Source organism: Panthera uncia, chromosome B4, assembly GCF_023721935.1.
Source record: "Panthera uncia isolate 11264 chromosome B4, Puncia_PCG_1.0, whole genome shotgun sequence".
NCBI lineage: Eukaryota > Metazoa > Chordata > Mammalia > Carnivora > Felidae > Panthera > Panthera uncia.
In genome coordinates, this window is record NC_064809.1 from 20,443,312 (window position 1) to 20,455,347 (window position 12,036).

General features: G+C 46.2%; 1 long non-coding RNA gene across 1 annotated transcript; it reads right to left on the reverse strand.

Annotated features, from left to right (window-relative positions):
* Window positions 1–2,055: 2,055 nt before the first annotated feature.
* On the reverse strand, window positions 2,056–11,343 carry LOC125918631 (uncharacterized). The gene is made up of 3 exons (XR_007456520.1): window positions 11,073–11,343; window positions 4,924–5,243; window positions 2,056–2,264 (listed from the first exon to the last, which is right to left on the reverse strand). It is a non-coding gene; the product is annotated as an uncharacterized LOC125918631 (long non-coding RNA).
* Between the last annotated feature and the right edge of the window lie 693 nt (window positions 11,344–12,036).

The following is a 12,036-nucleotide window of genomic DNA, read 5'->3' on the forward strand; positions in this document are numbered from 1 at the left end:
CACCCTTAGGATCAAAAGGAGGCCGTTTGACCCAGACATTGTGCTACAACGTTTCCCTTCATTTCAGCCTGTGCTGTTTGCTCAGATTCCGTCTTGTTCTGCCTGCCTTGTCTCCAGCCTGTCCCCCAAATCAGAGTTGGGGGACGAATCTCTGCGGCCGATCTACACTGTGCAGCACAGAGGTTTTCTGCCTCTTGTGCCCCGAACCATTTGTTTTGCTCTTGGGTGACACTCCGACCTGAGACCAAATCCAGGATGTGCGAGTAATTTCTCCAGAAAGGCATGCGTAAAGGACGTGGAAAGGAATTTCGCCCATCTTTGTCTCTCTTTCCTCCTTTTTTTCCTCTTTGGCAAGCTAGAAAGTGGGACTGTCACACACAGGCTTCCTCATGTAAGGGGAAGAATCACGTTAGGTTCACGTGTGCCTCACACCCTTTGTGAACGCGTCTCCTTCATCACCTCTGTTAGGAATTCTTCTAGCTTTCTGAGCTCCTCTTTTTTACAGGGCTGGGACTAGGGTGAGGTCAGTGAGGTGTCTGCCTCGTGCATAAAATTTCGGGGGCAGGTGCCAAAAATCTCAGTCATCAAGGGACGCATTTTGATGTCATATTTTTAAAAATCAAAGTTAACACCAGAAAACTAATGGCGAGTAAATAATCCACAATTTATTTTATTTTTTTAAACGTTTATTTATTTTTGAGACAGAGAGAGAGCATGAACAGGGGAGGGGCAGAGAGAGAGGGAGACACAGAATCCGAAACAGGCTCCAGGCTCCGAGCCGTCAGCCCAGAGCCCGACGCGGGGCTGGAACTCACGGACCGCGAGATCGTGACCTGAGCCGAAGTCGGACGCCCAACCAACCGAGCCACCCAGGCGCCCCTGTAATCCACAATTTAAATAAGAGACGGTATCACTGACATTTCCTTTCGCCTCAAGCTTCAGCATGGCTTTTGTCACGGCACTACTTTCTTATTTATCTTTCTGTTCAACCGGAGGAAATGAGAGCGGCGGAAGAAATAAAGCTAACTGAAATCCAGGTCATAAACAGGAGAAAGTAGATGCGAACAAAGTGAAACCAAAAGGAAAATAATGTGTTCAAAATATGAAAGAGAATGAGAGGGGAACGGGGAAATTAATATATAAATAGCTTTTCATCAGTGGCAATGAAAGCTTTTCATGGAGAGCTCTTTGACTCTGATGTCCTTACTTATTTTCAGTGATTATTAAAAGCTTTGCTAGAGTTCAAAGTGTTTTTAGACACGTGTTTGTTTCCCTTAGCACTCTACTTTTGTTTTTGCTTTTGTAACAATACCCTGTGTTTGGAGAGTGCTTCTTTATTTTTCAAAGCGTCTGGGTTTTGCATACTTCTTTCTTTTATTCTTCTCACATCGAAAGAGTTAGAGGTATGTTATCCTTTCTCAGAAAGGGAATTGGTGGGATTGCGGAAGAAAAGGAAAAGTTATTCTGAGTGCCAGGAGCTGAACTAAGTGCTTTACGTGTTTTATTTATTTCCCGAATAATTCTGAGTTATGGATATGATCAGCTCCTTTTTGCAGATCAAGAAACTGAAATCCAGGAGGATCGGTCAATTAGCCAGTAAAATTCTAAATATTTATTTCCTGAAAAAAATGTGTCATTGTTCTCGTGCTTTTTACTAGAACTAACAAGCAAAAGGCCGATTAGACTGAAAAGTTATATTCTAGCTCCAAAAAATGTTTTATGCCCCCATGTCTGGTCAAAGCAACTCCGAGATTTTCTTTTTGCCTTTTCTGAATAGTCCATATGTATCTATGCCAGAATGAGTCAACTTTGAAAGAACTTGTTTGATAGAAATGGAGTGCCTCTTAATGTAAAAATATTTTGAATTAAGTAGCTGTGAATGATTGATGAGGAAAGTGACTTAGTCTTTTTTCTGTACTACACAGTGCATTTATTTGGTTTATTAAATACACTGACCACATGTTAAAGTGTGGAATCGTTCTCATGTGGCCTAATTTTAGTACATTATTTAATTTTATCACTAGAAGTATAACAACATTAAAATAACATTTAATGGACCACAATCTCCCAACCCTCATACAACTGTTTTTTGGTTTTCGAATAATGCAGTCACACGAATAGTTTCAGTAAGAGTACACATGTTATTTTATACTTTACTCAATATGTTATTGTATACACACCTCATGATTCCAGTAGACTTCATCCTAAGAAAATGGTTGTGCAAATTGTTTTACTGATTTACCGCCATGTATTAAGCCATGCATCTGCAAATGAAAAATTAAGTTGTTTCCATGTTATTTTTTGCTCTTTAATTGGTAATGATAATGCAGTCTGCCACTTATTAAGCACTTACTCTGTGCCAGGAACTATGCTAGGCACTTTAAGTATGTAGGATTTCACTTAAGGCTTATCCAGAAGCCCTAGAAGGTGGATTTTTCATAATGTCATTTTACGGACTGAAAACTGAGGTATGAGTCTGTCGCAGCAGCGGCGGGGGGGGGGGGGGGGCAGACACAGGGAGGTGGTCCTGCCCCCAAGTGTTCTCAGTTGCTGTAACATAACGATGAAGGCTACCACGCCCCTACCTTTACTCCTTTATTATTCAATTTCTAGAGAAGAAAAAAGTCTTTATGATTCTTTCTATACCCAGCCATTTTGCTTTCTGAGGGAGTTGCAATGGTGGATAATCTTTGTAGCAATGAGGAAGAGAACCAATCTCTTTCACCTTAGTTAGCAGTGGATGTTGTTACTTTCAAGAGATGTTACTTGGGCAGGTAGGTATAAAAATCATGGCAGGCGAGGAGGTGCTCTAATGTGTATTTCTTTGATTGTAAGTGAGGACATATTTTTTTTGTATGTTTGGGAATTCATCTCTCCTCTTATATGTGAATTGTGATTAATATTCTCTGCCCATTTATCTATCAGCGTCAAGGTTTCTTTTATGAATTTGAATGCTCTCTGTATGTTATACACGAAGACCCTCGTTTTTCATGGCTGACTCAAATATTCTCCTAAGTCTGTGGTTGACCTTGAAATGTTTTGCGGGCTACATTTAAAAAAATAGTTTCACATTGTAGATGATTTTGCAGGACTGCCAGATGACTTGGTGGTAATTTAATTATACAGTATTATTTATCAAAACTAATTGAAGCTGATCATTTGACATTAATTAGAGGTGAATTTCCTCAACTCTAACAAGTCAAGCTCAAGCTTGGGTAGAATAGGGAACACATTTCTGCCATCTTCTATCGTGGAATTCAGAGCTGCAAATAGAATCATGTAACTAAAGTCAGCTTATGTAGGCTTTATGTTTTTCTTGAAAAATAGTAACTTACACATATTTTAACAGAAACCGGCATAGGCATCTCTATTTTTTTTTTTTTAATGTTTTTAGCTGTAATAACATTTTAAAGCAAAGAATAGAAGTGATATTTCATCCAGGCCAACATGAATAACCCTAAAAGGTAAATTATGTCGTTAACTCAGACTTAGTCTTTACTTTTCTCTTCCTGTACTTTCCCAAAAGGGAAAAGAAAAATTTTTTGTAATCTTACTAGGTTAAGTCTTGCCAGACAGCCTCTGGGGACTGCACATGACTGTTGTCCCCTAATTATAAAGGTTTTCTGAGGTGGAAATACCGTGTACATTCGAGTTGTTTTTTCCTAATCTCAGGTGTAATCTCTGACTGTATACCTTAAAGTCAGGCATTTTAGCGCGCGCGCGCGCACACACACACACACACACACACACACACACACACACACACTGAATCCTTTAAAACTCATTCATGGAGGTAACACACGCATTAGGTAGAGAGAAGCGGCCTGATTAGAAGGTAGTCAGTCCCTCACTCCTTCCTCTTGCGTGTCGGAGAATATGTGTCTTTGGCCATCTTGAAAGTTTCTTTGCTGCAAATGTGCAGAGAACAAATCTAAGTAGGAAAAGAAGTCAGGAAAATAGAACATTTCCAGAGTAGGGCCTGCTCCTGGGAGGTGCGGGGCAGTCATGGCCCTGTGGACCTGATGGTTGCCGTTAATGTTTGCCCAACTACTCTTCCTTTCCAGAAAAGTGGCTGGAAGGAGAAGCCTCTTGTTTCTCTTGGAGACTATCAACTTTTATCAAATCTCTACCACCACCAATGGGTTATGTAGAACCCATCTAAAGGGTTGAACTTTGCTTGCTGAGGCAAAGTTCAAAAAATACAAGTGAGCTGGAACAAGGTATATTTTACTTCCAATGGACGCTCCAAAATTGGCCACAGTGTAATAGACTCAGAAAACAGGCTATCCCTTAAACCGTGAAGTTCGTTTGACCCACGTGGTATCCAGAATGCCAAGGAATCAGTCCTGGGATAGGTTTACTGCCAATGTTCGTGTTCTCTTTCTCTCTGTCTCTGTCTCCCTCATACTCTGATACTCTGTGCTATATAATCTATTTATCCCTTGGCCTTCCATCTTCCTTCTTTTTTTTTTTTTTTAATGTTTTATTTGAGAGAGAGATACAGAGTGTGAGTGGGGGAGGATCAGAGAGAGAAGGAGACACAGAATCCGAAGCAGGCTCCAGGCTCTGAGCTGTCAGCACAGAGCCCGACGCGGGGCTCGAACTCACGAACGACGAGATCAGACCCGAGCCGAAGTCAGACGCTCAACTGACTGAGCCACCCAGGCACCCCACCATCTCCCTTCTTTTGACATCTTTACGGATACTTTTCTTCCCAAACTGTGCCAATGAGGTGACAGCATGCCCAGGGCTTGAAATGCCTCTTTGAAACTCTCAACATTCACGTATAAAAAGCAACTTACAAAGCTCTTTTTTTTCAGAAGGAGAGTCAGAAACTGTACCTCTGCTGGGTGATGCATCATCCTTTGCAAGAAAGCAAATTTGTCTTAAACACGTTTATGGTTTGCATTTTTAAAAATTTACCTGCTCTTGCTCCTACTCGGAGGGAGAGAGACTCCCCTTCTTGGAAAGCCCCAGACAGATCCTGCCGGAGGAAAAAGGGCGACAGCTCCTAATTCTTCGTGTTTGAATTCCGCAGCCACTGTTTGTTCTGGCAAAATAGCCGTTGTGCTTTCCTGAGCACATTTTTAGCTTTGCGCGTTTACGGGAGGCCTCACCGGCAGTTCTTGGCAGCGTTCGAGGAAGACCGGAACCAGAGCTACTCGCTCATCTTCTCTGAGGTCAAGTAGAGAAGAGCAGTTTCTGTCACAGGTTTTCTTCAGAACGATAAAGCTCGAGAATCACTGGAAGAGAAAATGAATGCCGTATTGATTTAGTAGCAGCTTTTAACGTTTTTATTTATTTTTGAGACAGAGAGAGACAGAGCATGAATGGGGGAGGGTCAGAGAGAGGGAGACACAGAATCTGAAACAGGCTCCGGGCTCTGAGCTGTCAGCACAGGGGCCCGATGCGGGGCTCGAACTCATGGACCGCGAGATCGTGACCTGAGCCGAAGTCGGCGCTCAACTGACTGAGCCACCCAGGCGCCCCTAGTAGCAGCTTTTAAATGATGCGGCGGGACCGTTGTTTAATTAATTCAGTCAGTCATTCAGCAAACATGTCTTGCATGCCTGTCCCATGCCCGCACTGGAAGAAACATCTTCCTGTCACGAACACTACTGCTAAACCAGAGGACTCAAACCGTGTCATCACGGCTGCCATGTTTTCAGCCTATGTAGAGCTCTGTGCTAAGGATTCTACATAACGTGATTTTATTTAATCTTCTGAGCACTCTGGCTAGTTATGCTATCATTACCCGCGTTAAAAAAAATTTTTTTTTAATCTTTATTTATTTTTGAGGGAGAGAGAGAGACAGGCTGCGAGCAGGGGAGCAGGTGCATCACCGAGAGAGAGGGAGACACAGAATCGGAAGCAGGCTCCAGGCTCCGAGCTGTCAGCACAGAGCCCGATGCGGGGCTCGAACACACGTGCCGTGAGATCACGACCTGAGCCGAAGTCGGACGCTCAACCGACTGAGCCACCCAGGGGCCCCGTTGCCCACAGTTTTTAAAGTTTATTTATTCTGAGAGAGCCAGAGCATGAGCAAGCTGGGGAGGGGCAGAGAGAGGGAGAGACACGGGGCCCGATCCCGCAACCGGGAGATCATGACCTGATGCCAAAATCAAGAGTTGGGCACTTAACCAACTGAGCCACCCAGGCGCCCCCTCATTACCCACATTTTAAGTATCAGGAAGCTGAGCCTTACACAGCTTATCACTCTCAAGCTGCTAACCGTGGGACTGGGGTTGGCCCCATTTGGCCTAACTCCAAGTTTGGGCCTAGAATCACTTCAGGCCCCTGACAAGTTCTCCTTCCAAAGAATATTAAGAATGGAGTAAAGATAAGAGGGCTGAAACCGAGGAATTCAGAGAAGTGTGAACTGAAGTCACTTTATGACCTTTACCGTCAGTTGGATCGCGGCCGCTAATTTATTTTTAGATCACGTTGCACCCTGTTAGTTGCCGGGTTTATTCCCAAGGCCATCACTCCTGAATTTAAAATTGTATGAAATGCACTGTTTTGGGCGGCTCCTCCTCCTCCTCATGGGTCCCTACTGGTCTCTGATAACTTGCAGCTCCCCAGGACTTAGGAAAATCTGATACACCCCTTCCAAGGTGCCTTCCCCAGTCACTCAGGCCGCACCTGCTCTTTCTGGTCTTGGGATTTCCAAGCACTACCTACACGTTTCACTGCACGCTGCTCCGGAACTACGTTCCTCTTCATGAGCAGGGCAGAGACTCATACGCTTCTCTTGAGTCCTCTCTGGTGCCTTGCTAATAAATGTTCCTAATAAATATTTGCTAAATGTGGGAACACCACTTACTGCTTTTGAGCAATCACAGAGGTGAAAAGAGCCGGGTAGTTTCATGATGTGTTAAGTTCTCTGAGCATAACAAGACCTTGGCAGGTGGAAACACTGTACCGAAAATCACTGTCAGTTTGTTAATCCCCCAAAGAGGCCAGCCTGAAAGAAATGAAGTCCGCGGTTCGTAAAGAGCAGATAAATGTTTTATATGGAAAATAAATTAGCAAATTCACTGTCAGATTCCTAATGGCAAGGAAGCATGGAAAGTCACAGTTTAACTTCCTTAACAAACCTGTCACTGGCAGCCAGATGACAGAGTCTGTCAAAGAAACCATGTGTCACTTGGGAGACAGATTGCTCTCTGACAAACAGCGTTCATTCCCGGGCCTACCCCCTAAGACTGGAATAATAGTGACATCTCGCAAAAAAAAAAGCATTTGTCATTTGACTGTACAAAAGTTTCCCTTCAAAGTTGAGGGTATTTTGAAGCCATGTAGATTTCCATGTACGAAAAGGAGTGCTTGTCACAGGAGTCTTTTATGGGAAGTAAAATCTATTTGAAAATCTGCTTTGATTACATCATTTCATGAAATTTGGGGTTTTGCTCATGGTGAACACATTATGAGTCAGATAAGGCAGACCCAACTCATTTCTTTGTCATAAAGACTTCCCAAATGTGGCCTTGGCTGCTCGGTGTATCACCATTTGATCAGTTAATGGGGAAGTAAGACTTACCACACTAAAAATAGGCCAAAATATTCCCAGAGGCCGATAGAACAATGAAGAGCTGAGGAAATCGTATGCTTGTGGAACGAAATGCGGAGCGGGATAAAGACGCTCGCTCACAACCCATCTGCTCAAGAGCAAGCATTTATTGGGCACCCACTGTTTGCCAGGTGCCGTGTTGGATGTTGGAGAAGCAATATAAAGTTGACATGGCTGCTGTTCCCAAGGAGACTGTGGTGGGGGAGGTCACGAGCTGTCTAGTGAGGAGCCACGATCGACTCAGGTGTCCCCCAGTCCTTGAAGACTTCTGTGAATTCACTTCTGGAAAATCAACTTGACGGGTTCCTCAATTCATGACATCTTCATGACATCTCACACTTTAAGAATCACATGCACACAGAATATCGATCCTTTTATTCCTGAAGAAGCAGCTGCTGGTGTCCCTGAGCAGCTCTATTTACTTAAATATAGCCCTCCATTTTGTTTTTTCTGCTCACATGAAACACCAGGCTACCACAGCACTTGGGGGAAACTTAGCGAGACAAAACTCTAACTTAAAAATGAAACCTATGGGGCGCCTTAAGCGCCTGACTTCGGCTCAGGTCAGATCTCATGTGAGTTCGAGCCCCTGCATCGGGCTCTGGGCTGACAGCTCGGAGCCCGGAGCCTGCTTCGGATTCTGTGTCTCCCTCTCTCTCTGACCCTCCCCCACTCACACTCTGTGTGTGTCTCTCTCTCTCCAAAATAAATAAACATTAAAAAAAAAAATTAAAAAAAAAGAAAGAAAGAAAGAAACCTAAAGGGGGCGCCCGGGTGGCTCAGCCGGTTGAACGTCCGACTTCAACTCAGGTCATGATCTCACGGTTTGTGGGTTTGAGCCCCGCATCGGGCTCTGTGCTGACAGCTCGGAGCCTGCCTGGGATCCTCTGTCCTCCCCCCGCCTCCCCCCGCCCTGCTCCTCCCCCACTCTCTCTCTCTCTCAAAAATAAATAAAACCAAAAACAAAAAAACCCTGAAATCTTACTAATACAAAAGAAAGCGTGGCATCTAAAAGGAACATGGGTATTCGAGGCAGGCAGATCTCGGCCCCAGTCCTTGCCTCAGCTGTGTGATGTACGTAATCATCAGCTTGGCACACAGTCATTGGTACTGACGTTGTCAACGATTGTGGTCTCGGTAATGGAAGCCCTTAACTCCTAAGAGAAACCGCCCCTGACAGGAAGAGACTCGAACCGCTCCGATCGGTGTACCCGTGAGCTCTCAGACACGAGGCAACACTAGAGTGATTTGCAGGGAAGGATTTAGCGAAGGGATTACAGGATCGCCTGCTACTGCTGCCTCTGAGCCTGGGGCCATCCTGAAGGTCAGCAGGGCTGGCATCTGGGAAGAAAACCTGGATGCCCATGGGAGAGAGTGAGAACAAACTGGAACCCACGGGACAAACTGGAACCTGCGTTTCCTCTCGTGAACCCCAACCTCGAGTCGCGGCCGACCTTCGCCTGGGGGCTGTGTGCCCACCTTAGTCCCAGCCCCAGAGAAGCTGAAGCAGGAGACCCCGCGGGAGCTGCCGGGGCTGTGGGCCAGGTGCTGCCCCCCTCGGACGAGGCAGGGGCTGCGGTGGCTCCTGGTGTCCCACTCTGACCTTCAGGGGGGTGTGAGTGCCACTCGGCCTCTGCCTTCCGGACCCAGCGGGGGTTCCTCCCAGCCAGATCTCGCTTGGAACCATGCTGGGAAGGGAACTGGGGGGAACAGTTTCAGCTTCGCTCCGTTGACACAGAACAAACTAGCACAGAGGAGACCGGCCACTGCCACAGAACAGGCTCGTCCACGTGTGCCTGGTTTCCTGTCCCGCCTCCCTCCACACCTCCCCCTCCCCCGCCCCTTCACACCGTGTCACCTCTCTGTAGAGCACTTACTATGTTCCAGGTGCTATCTTAGGTCCCGGGGGAAAAAAATTCCGAGACGTGGTGCCCACCCTCGTGACTCTTACAGTCTGTTGGGTGTGAGACATTAAATACCCACACACAGAGATGTAGAATTTCAGCTACGGTTAGAGCCATGACGGAGAGGGTACGTGGTCCCCTTGAGTGTGCACGAAAAGAGGATTTCACCTGATCTAATAAAAACACCTGAAACCCGATTAAATATCACTTCTCTAAAAACCTCCAGATTTCTCTGGAGGCACCGGTGACACTGTTGATTCGCACTGATTCTTAAGGTCAAGGCTGAGACCACTAGCATCACTGATACATGACCATCAGAGTGGGCCAGAGCGAGAAGAGCTGAAGATTAAATCGAAATCTGGAGAGATTTTTTTTTTTTTTTTGAGAGAGCGTGTGTGTGCGCGAGAAAGAGAGCGGGGGAGGAGCAGAGAGAGCGGGAGAGAGAGAATCCCAAGCGGGCTCCACGCTGTCCGTTCAGAACCCCATGTGGGGCTCGAACATACAAACCGTGAGATCATGGCCTGAGCCAGACAGGCTCCCCATGGTCTGGGAAGATTTTTTTATCGCCGTCTTATTAACTGACAGGTTACCTTTGCAGGGAACCCTGTCATGTACTGAGAGAAATGCTGAGTTACAGGCAAGGGGGAAGGGAATAGAAAGCTCCAGCAGCAACACTCACACCGCTTACCCAGTCCTACATCGGACATCCCATTAATCGAATCATTTCTCAACTCCAAGACCTGGTACGATCCAGGCTTCTGTATAAATGTGTCACCTCAGCTGCTAACTGGACCATTCAAGTACGCTCCAATGTTTTGTAAACGATGAACTACTTTTTCCAAGGCAGCATTCAAGTCACGCTATAAAGCTGCTACCTGAAGACAAGAACTTATTTTTCTGGTTCCTTCTCTGCGGCACCTGGCATAGACCCTGAGTGGGGTAGGTGTTCTGCAAGTGTCCTGGTCAGTTTGGGCTGCTGTGACATAATGCTGTAGACTGGGTGGCTTGTCAAGGACAGAAATTTCTCACAGTTCTGGAGGCTGGCACGTCCAAGATCAAGGCGTTGGCAGATCAAGTGTCTGGTGACAACATAGATGCTTCCTGGTTCTTAGACGGCTGCCCTCTCGCTGGGTCCTCACATGGCAGAAGGGATGAAGAAACCCTTGGGGGTCTCTTTTGTAAGGGCACTAATCCCATTCACAAGGCCTCCACCCTTAGGACCTAATCACCACGCAAGGGCCCCACCTCCTAATACCATCACATTGGGGTTTAGATTCCATCATACGGATTTTGGGGGAACACAAACACTCAGGCTACAGCAGCAAGCATCAGCGGGATGAATGAATCTAAATAACAGGTTGGATGTCAGGATCTGCCTCCTATGGTAGGTTGCTATCCCGTAGCAAACGTGCCATCTTCTTCCACCAGCAGGAAGTGTATAAAAGGTTTCACCCTTGAGTTGGGGGTTTGCCCAAACCCGGGTCCTCCAGCGGGATCTACCGTGGCCCTGACTGCGAACCTGCCTTTGACCCTCAGGTCTGTAGGGACCTTTGGGTTCTCCAGACTTGGGTGGGGGAAGTTGTCCAGTGTTGACTCACCTCTCGGTCACCACCTCTGACTTGTATGCCTCCAACCCAATGTGTCTCTTTGGTTTGCCTTGACGGTTATTTTCCAGAGACCCCATCTTCTGTTTCTTGGGTTTTCGTTCTTTCTCCGATCTTACTCCCCCTCCCCACTCCCCACATGACTACAGTTGTTCAGCCTTCAGCACCTGAGGGCCCGTGTGCCAGCGGAGGGCCAGAAGACAAGTTCATATGGGCAAGTTACATGACGACCGCAAGGCACCTACCAGCGCCGTGGGTGCTGCTGAATTGTGCCATCATAGACGTCCCGGGAGTGATTTTCTGGAGCTACATTGACCAGATGCAGAGTGAAGGACCTAGTCCTGTTTCTTAAAATTCTTTTGAAATTAGATGCTACCTTCCTTTTTAGTAATACTTTTGTTGTAAAAGAAAAGAACTTTTTTGTTTATGAAAAATAATCAAAATTACCATAAATAATTTGGAAAATGTAAGATGTACCAAAGAAGGCACAGTATCCATGAGATAGTTGTTTAGATGGCACAAGATGGGAGGTGACTTAAGGTCTGCGTGTCATATGAGCCACAGGGCGTACTTTCTTCCTGATCAAGAGGACTGCCTACTGTGTCTCCTTCAGACAGCCCCAGAGCTGGGCATGAGCCCAGCGGCCCCACTGCTGACAGACCATCTTCCTAGAGCACAAATCTTGTCTTGTCACCTGCCCTGCTTAGGCCATTTTCCATGGACTCCTTCCCTGTGCTTTCCAGATAGTCTATCCCCTTTGTGTAACACACAAGCTCGTCTTTCTTTTCTTTTCTTTTCCTTTTCTTTCTTTTTTCTTTTCTTTTTCTTTTCTTTTCTTTTCTCTTTCCTTTCCTTCCTCCCCTCCCCTCCCCTCCCCTCCCCTCCCCTCCCCTCTCTCCCCCCCCCCCCCCCCCCCTCCCCTCCCCCTTCTGAGCGTTTCCTCTCCCTTTTTCTCCTT